Source organism: Grampus griseus (assembly GCF_964374135.1).
Source record: "Grampus griseus genome assembly, chromosome: X".
NCBI classification, from domain to species: Eukaryota; Metazoa; Chordata; class Mammalia; order Artiodactyla; family Delphinidae; genus Grampus; species Grampus griseus.
Genome location: NC_138999.1, coordinates 60,370,295 through 60,378,144, shown reverse-complemented (window position 1 = coordinate 60,378,144; position 7,850 = coordinate 60,370,295). Strand labels below are relative to the sequence as shown.

The following is a 7,850-nucleotide window of genomic DNA, read 5'->3' as shown; positions in this document are numbered from 1 at the left end:
TATTTGACGGGGACCATGCAACAACACAGACCTACTAACCACACTCGCCATAGAACCTGACGGGCCAAATTCCACTCAAGGGTGTACAGACGACCCGGCTGGAGGAGGGTGGTCAGCTGGCTAGGGCAGGGAGGATGTGAATGCTTCCAGATTGGAGCTCTGGAAGGGGGTCATGAGTTCCTGCTGATGGGAAGGGTGAATGGCAGAGATGAATGGGAACCGCCAGACCCCAGAGGAGGAGGGGGGTTTGGAGAGAGCTAGAAGAGGGCCTTCGGGGGAAAGGGAGGACGTGCCAATGTGGCCAGGCAGAGCACACACAGGACCCAGACCTGGGACACTCCGCTGGCTTGACTGCAGGGATGGTAGCAGAGGCTGGCCCAGAGTCCCCACCACAGGATGCCACAGATACCGTTCTGGAAAAGGCTCTGACGTGGAGCAGCGCCCCGGCCCGGCCCCCTACCCCGACCCCGACCCTTACCCCTCCAGAGAGAAGGCAGAACACAGAATATGAGAGGTACTTTAATTGGAAACTGCTGTGAAACTGGGGCGGGGCGGGGGCAAAACAGGGGGGAGAGGAAGCCCTAGCTGAGGCAGAACAGGAGGGAACGAGCTTGGCCACAGCTCCAGGGCCCCAAACAGCTGCTCCTCTTGCAGGAAGACGCTGGGCTCAACCTGTGAAACAGCAGAGTCAGGGAAGAGCCTCAAGCCAGGGCCAGCCCCCAGCCCTGCTCAACAGCCAGGACTGTGGGAAGGGGTACGGTGTGTGTAACACTCACTTCAAAGGGTCTGCAACTTGTCAGCCAGGTACTGCATGGCGGCTGCAACAGGGACAGGCATTAGCAGGCGCTCCAGACAGAGGGATACAGAAGCCCGTCCCCCTATCCCCGTGAGGAACCGCCTAGCCCTGATACCTGAAACCCCTCCAGACCCGATGCAAAGAGCTCTGGGCCTGATCACTCCCCACCACCCAAATTGAATGTGGAACTGGTTCCTAAAGGGAAACAAAATGTGCCAGCAGCTCTCATGCTGTGGGCCGTGCCACAACCACTCAGAACTTGTCACACACACAAACAAACAATCCAACAAGAACCTTAGAAGCCACACCAAGCAGCAGTTCAAGGGAAAAATCAACGAGGCATCTCTAAAAGTCCTATCAGAAGGACATTCCCTAGGACTGGTCTGGTTGTCAAAGTGTGCATGCAGTCCAGACAGTACTTTGCTGTTTGTACACACGCCCAGTTGTACATGCACAGCCAGCTCCAGGACCAGGCCTGAGAGGTTCTCCTCCCCACAGGGATGATCGTCCCTGCCAGGCCCACTGCACCTGCAGCCCACCCCCACCCCAGGTGCCCACCCGGGTTCTTCACTAAGACACCGCTCTCCGGCTCTGGTTCCTCATACCAAGTTGCTCCTTAAGTTCGTCTACTTCTCTCTTTAGCTCGAGACACTAGGCCAGCAGACAGAGGAGGAAGAGAAATGATTAGTATACTCTGGCCTCCTCTCTCCTCCACCTTCTCCTCTCCCCTCCACCTTCTCCTCTCCCCCGGGCCCTCCACCCCAAAGCCGGGTGGTCAGACTGGCAAGGGCTCCTCAGTGGAAAGGAGGTGGGCTCCCTCCGTGGGGTACGTGATGGGGGCAGGGGAGGGGGAGCCCACACATGTCAGCTGAACTTGGACCCAGATCCCACCCTCGAGTTTGGGCCTGCATTTCCAGGATGCAGAGGAAGCATTACCCAAGGACAGCAGGGCGTTCCCAGTGGCTGCTGCTGCGTTTCCGGTCTTGGGGGATGGTCAAGTGGCCCCCGGTCACCTGAGAGGGAAAGGACACACAATCCAGCTTCCCAGGCTCCCAGTGAGGTGGAAAGGGCCAAGCGGGCTCTAAAGTGAGGTGAGGCAGCACCATCTTCTGCTGGCAACCAGCCGCCCCTGCTCTGCCCAGCAGCCGGAACCTTGTCTCTGGGCCTGCTTCCCCTGTTCCCTGGGGGCAGCCATTTCGCCATTGTGGTCCCCAAACAATGTGGCTCTGGATTCGACCCTCCCAGAGCTGCAGCCACAGCCAGCACGTGGGAGAGCAATGTGGCCGAACAGGACATAACAGAAAAGGCTGTTCCCCTGCAAGTCTACACCCGGAGCAGCTGTTTGTGGCACTGCCACCGATCACCCCGGCCGCACAAACCCCACTCAGAGGATAATGTGGCTTTAGGACAGCCCTCTGAGCACCCCATCTCCTGTGGGAGAAGCTGCCTGGGAGCAAGGCTGTGCCCCCGGCAGAGACAGAGGCAGACGTTTCTGTCCTCAACCCCTCTTCCCTCCCCTCATATCAAACCCACGATACTCACCTGAGGGGGCAGGCCCCCTGGGCATGACTTCTCCCTGGTTCAGGGCCAAGGGTTCTGAGTTTCCTGGATCTTGGGGGCCTCTGGTGTTGACGTCGCCACTGCTGGCTTTTCTACGATGCATGCGCAGACAAGAGGTCCCTGGCCTGTGAGTTAGCAGCTGAAACAAAAATTTCTCACCGATTTGGACTAAGGAAGTGTGTGTGTGTGTGTGTGTGTGTGTGTGAGAGAGAGAGAGAGAGAGAGAGAGAGAGACAGAGAGAGAGAGTTGTGTGATTCGGGCCAGGGTGAGGCAGGGAATTGGGAAAGGAATTGAAAGGCTGATCTCATTAGCACTTTCTCCCTCAGTCAGCCCCAGGCCAGCAGGCAGAGCTGATCTAGGCACAACAGTGGGACACTGAGAAAGCCCAGGCCCCCTGCAAGGAAGGTCTGGGGAACAGCTAGGAAGGAGGATTCAGGAAGCTGGTGAGTCTAAATACTGAGGCTTTCCGGGGACGCTTTTAAGGGATCCCCCGACCCAATTCAGCTACCAGCCCTCCCTTCCATCCCAGCCCAAGTCTCTCAGAGGAGGCTGGAAAGAGGCCAAGGGTGGAGAACCGGGCCCAGGACACCCGAAGTGCTACCTTAATGTTTGTCCCTAGGAAAAGGAGCCCGATCTGGCATCGTAATGACCCAGTGACCGAGGGGCACCCAATGCTAACCTCTGAGGGGTGGACAGAGGCAGCATGGGTGAAGACGTGTGCCCTGGGTGCTGTGGGGGGGGGAAGAGTGGGGAGAGAGGAGGAGCATGGCCTACTCACTTGGCCCTTTGGGGCTGGGTCTCTATTTGGGTCCTTATCTTCTCCCGCCACCGCCTCAGACTCCCTTGCCCACCTGACCACGGATTTCTTCCCAGCGCCACTGTGCTTGGACTGTTTGGTTCCCGAAAGGACCAAGGTATAACTCTTGGGTCTCCCAGGCAGCGGAATACCAGAGATTGGGGGGAAGGTGGCCGGTTCCACGGGAGTTGCCGAGATTCGCTGCCCCCGGGAACGGAAGGTTCCCCCCAGGGCAAGTTTGGATGCTTCCCCGACGGATTTCTTCTCCTGGGCTCCGTTCTTCCTAGGAGTGACCTGCGGCAGGCCACCTGGAGCAGCAGCAGCAGCAGAAGCAGCAGCAGCAGCAGCAGCAGCTCCCAGGTAGCTGGGCTTGCTGCCCCCCTTGCCCCACAGCACGCTCTGCATTTTCTTAGGGGAAGAGATGCCCTGCTTTCCCACGCCCTGCCTTTCCACAACCGAAGAGAGTCCTCGCGGAGCCGAGGACAGGGAAGAGCCTGTCACGTGACGGTAATTCTCCCTGACTTGGAACTTCGAGTGTCTGGGAGTGTCCCCGGGATCCTCGGGTCTGCTGGGCTTGGCCTGGCCTCCTCCTCTGCGGTAAGTGCTCACCGTCATCAGCTGTGTCTCACTGAATTCATCTGAGGACTCGGAGTCGGACAGCAGCCAGGCCAGGCCTTCCGCGGAGCGCCGCTGGCGATCCGCAGCCACGTTCAACCTACGCTTAGTGCCTCTCTTAGGGTTCCCCAAGGCCCGGCCCGCTTCAGGCCCACCGAGGTGGAGAGGGCCGGCTGGAGCCGTCGGCGCCTCCCCACAGCTCTGGCCGGGCGCTCCTCGACCGCCGGGACCCGCCTCGAGGCGCAGTGTCCACACGGTGGACTCTTTGAAGGTGGTGGAGCTCTCCGGGGACGGGTACCTGCGGACGCCCAGCACGTCCTGGTCGGTCAGCTGCTGCAGGTTGGTCTCCTTGGCCGCCTCAGACTCCTCGATCAGGTCCAGGAGGTCCCTCGTGTGCTCCTCTGGGGAGCCAGGTCGGCCTTCGCGGCCCCACAGCACCGGCCCTCGCGCTTCCAGCATCTCCCGCTCAGACTGGAAGCCCTCGGGGTCCGGGTATCTGCGGACGCCCAGCATGTCCTGGTCGGTCAGCTGCTGCAGGTTGGCCTCCTTGGCCGCCTCAGACTCGTCGATCAGGTCCAGGAGGTCCCTCGTGTGCTCATCTGGGGAGCCAGGTCGGCCTTCGCGGCCCCACAGCACAGGCCCTCGCGCTTCCAGCATCTCCCGCTTCGACTGGAAGCCCTCGGGGTCCGGGAAGCCGCCTCCGCCCTTGCCGCTCCGCGGCTCCCCAGACTCGGGGCCTGGGTCGGGCCCCGGCGGGACTGCGGGGCCGGCTATGCGGACGCCGGCCCGCTCCCTGACCTTTGGGCGGACACGCCTTCCCCACACATACACCTCATCCGGGGAGCTCATGTCGCGACCCGGGCGGCCCCGGAACCGGGGCGACGGTCGATGGCCCGAGTCGCGGTCGCGGTCACGGCGGGCTAGGCGGCCGGCGCTCAGAAGGGAGCGTCAACCACCTCACGCACCGCACGAGCTCGCCTCAAAAGAAAGGACGCGCCACTTTCAGCGCGCCTCTCACGCCCGCGCCGCAGCCTCCTCATTGGTCCTGCCCCCGCCAACCAGCAGGCGCCTTGTTCGCCCGCCCCCGGCGAGACCTAACCAATGGGGCCGAGGGCCTCTGGTTTGCTCGCAAGCCCGTGGGCGGTCTGGGCAGTTGGCTGGTGAAGGAGATGGTGGGAGTGCCTCCCTCTGTCAAGCCTCTGGGCCCGCCTCCTCCTGTCCCGCCTCCCCTTTCTGGTTAGAGTCACAGCTCTGAGCCTCCGTTTCCCATCTATACAGGGGGTCGAGGGCGTCGGGGAGTGAGGGCGCCGGGCTCCAGGGGTGGTGAGGATGAAACGTCAAGATGGAGGCGCTGGATGCCTAGCACGCGCCGAAAGCATTTGCCAGCCTCCCTTGCACCGCAAGCCTTAAGACCCAACAGGAGAATGGGCACAGGAGTCCCGCAGTCAGTGATCAGGGGTCGGCCAGAGAGCAAAGGGATCGTATTTTCGTTCTGTAAGGTCTCTGTCTCAACTGCTCCATCAAATGTGGCTCAGCAGACGTTCCTGGCAGGCGGGTGTGGCGGATAGACTTGGGGTTGGCCTCGCTCCATCAGCCCTTCCCCCTCTCTGAGGCAAATTCAAAGAAGAGGAAATCGCAGTGGCCAGTTACACCCCAAAAGGTGCTCCCCACCGCTGATCCTGGAGATGTGAACTAAAACCACGAATCGGGTTTCACACACTAGGTTGACAACCTTCAAAGAGCTTAACCATTCCGAGGGTGGGAGAGGTTAGGAGCGAACCCCTGTGGCGGTGGTGCAAGAGACGCATTTGGGAGGTAATTTGGCAGAATCCATTGAAAGCAACTTAGTGCCGGCACGGACTCTGTGCCTGGCACTCTTCTAAGCGCTGGGCATAAATAATAATGCATCCGCGTGACACGCCTTTAACTATAGTACCAACTATTACTGGCCTCTTCCCGGTGAGGAAACAGGCACTGAGAGGTTCGGCCACTGGCCCAAGGTCATTCGGCTCGTGGGGATCAGCGGCAGGATTGAAACCAATCTATCTGACTCCAGAGTCCTTGCTTTTAGCCCAAGATCTTTAAAAGGAAGGAAGAAGGAATCTATTTCCTCTATGCTCCTGCAAGTCCGCTGCCTGGTACTTCTTCCGGAGACACGCTGGTACCTGTAGTGTACAAGAACACATGCACAAGGGTGTTGGTGATGGGAAAAACTGGGAACGCTCCAAATTCCCGTCAGTAAGGAAACGGATGAATGCAACGTGGCTTAGCATCCAGTAGCATAAAGCGTGGCAGTCCAACGGAATGCATCAGGCCATTCTCACAGCTTTCAAAAGCATCTGCCTGACTTCCAACTGCAAGTTGCAGAACGATGGCTTTGGATTCACGTTTGTAAGTTAAATCACTTGCGTGCGTGGGCACACGCACACACACCAGTCAATCCTATGTAATATATGAGAATTCATTTAAGTATATGTACAAGTATGTTTTAAAGTTTTGAAGGACGCACAACCAAGGCCTACCAGTTGTGATGGCGGTGGGTGTGGATAGCCAGGTGTCTCTCAATTTTTCTTGGAGCTGTCACTTCTCAGCTCCCCTGAGCTGAGCAGTACTGATGTCTGGGGAGTGGTGCCTCCCTTGGTTTCTATACGGCCCATGGGTGTTAGAATTTCCCGTGTCTGCCACCCCACTCCTACTCTGACACCGCTCCATTCCTCCCATACCTTCCTTCTGCTCCTTCCCGTTCATACTCCTCTGTCTTCAGTCACCTCTCTCTCCTGCATCCTGCTCTGGCTGACCTCCTGGAGAGTCCTGGGGTGTCTGAACCCCTCTTGCCTGTGGAACTCAAAGGCCCAGTTTTCTGGGTCTGCACCTGAGAAGCTGGCCGTGCTGGAGAAGTTTCAGAGCAGGGGAGATTGGGTGCACTGTAAATCTGCAATCCTCCTCCTCGAGCCTGCCCCCGATGGTGCCTGCCCGTTTGTGGATACCGCCCTCTTCCACTTCTCCCAGTGACTTTTTAAGTCGTGGTGTGCTATTTCAAATATGTTAAAATGGATAAGGAAGGATATAGCAAAATCTCCTGCATCCACCAGCACCCTAGGAAACATTACCAGTGGATTCAGTGGAAGCCTCCGTCTTCCCTCTCACCATTTCCATTCCCTTCCTCCCTCCCCCAGAGAGAGACTCCCAGAACTTCTTCTCACCTTCTCCACTCTCTTCGTCCCTGTGGCTCTCCTACCTCCTCTTCCCCTGCATCCCATACGTCTCCAACGATGTCTACTAATCTCTGCTTTAGCCCCCTATGCTCACCAGGATCCAATACTGCTTTTGACTTACTCTCTTGGCCTGGGGTGGGAGCCAGTGTCAGAGGTTCCTCTTGGCTTTCCCCACCGGGATAGCTCTTACCCCACAGAGCAGTGACCCAATGTGGAAGTCATTGCTCCAACTGCCAAGTGTATCACTTATCATTATCAGCTTGGGGAGTGGAGAAATGACTGCTATTTTGGTCCAGGGACCCATTCAGCTCACTGTGAACCGGTCTCTATTCCCAACTCCTTTTAATGTCAGGGCCTCATAAGCCCCATTCTAATGGGGCCCCATCATGACACTTTGGGCCTCCTGGATCAATGTCAGCTCAGATCCTGTGTCCAGTAGTAGTAGAAGTGTCTGGGTCTTTTTCTAGCCTCCGGGTACAGTCACCTGAGAACCGGCAGTCATTCTCTTTAGGGACGGTCATAACCCACTGCCTTGTTTCTGGATCCTTCCTCCTCAGGACTCATCCACCTCTTCAGTGGGGCCAGTCTCTGAATTGGCTGAGGACCAGGAACTGAGCAGGAGACTGTGGCTTTTTAGCGGGATGATGGCCCTCCTTCTCTTGCATTCTTGCCTTTTGCTGGCTGTCGTTGCCCCTAGGGAGCCATGCTGTCTGAGCCATCTTCTCAGCTTTCTGCCGGTCAAGCAGGCACTCTTGACTGCCCCTCTGAGCTTGCTGGTCGTTACTGGAAATGTGGTCTGCTGGCATCTCTTGGTTAAGAGCTGCCCTCTGCCCTCTATTATGTCAGAATTCGTTGGCTCCCATGGGT

General features: G+C 58.2%; 1 long non-coding RNA gene across 1 annotated transcript; it reads right to left on the bottom strand.

The window, feature by feature from the left end:
• Nucleotides 1-774: 774 nt before the first annotated feature.
• On the bottom strand, nucleotides 775-2,430 carry LOC309839663. Its single transcript, XR_014298524.1, has 4 exons — nucleotides 2,339-2,430; nucleotides 1,733-1,809; nucleotides 1,402-1,447; nucleotides 775-818 (listed from the first exon to the last, which is right to left on the bottom strand). It is a non-coding gene; the product is annotated as an uncharacterized lncRNA (long non-coding RNA).
• Between the last annotated feature and the right edge of the window lie 5,420 nt (nucleotides 2,431-7,850).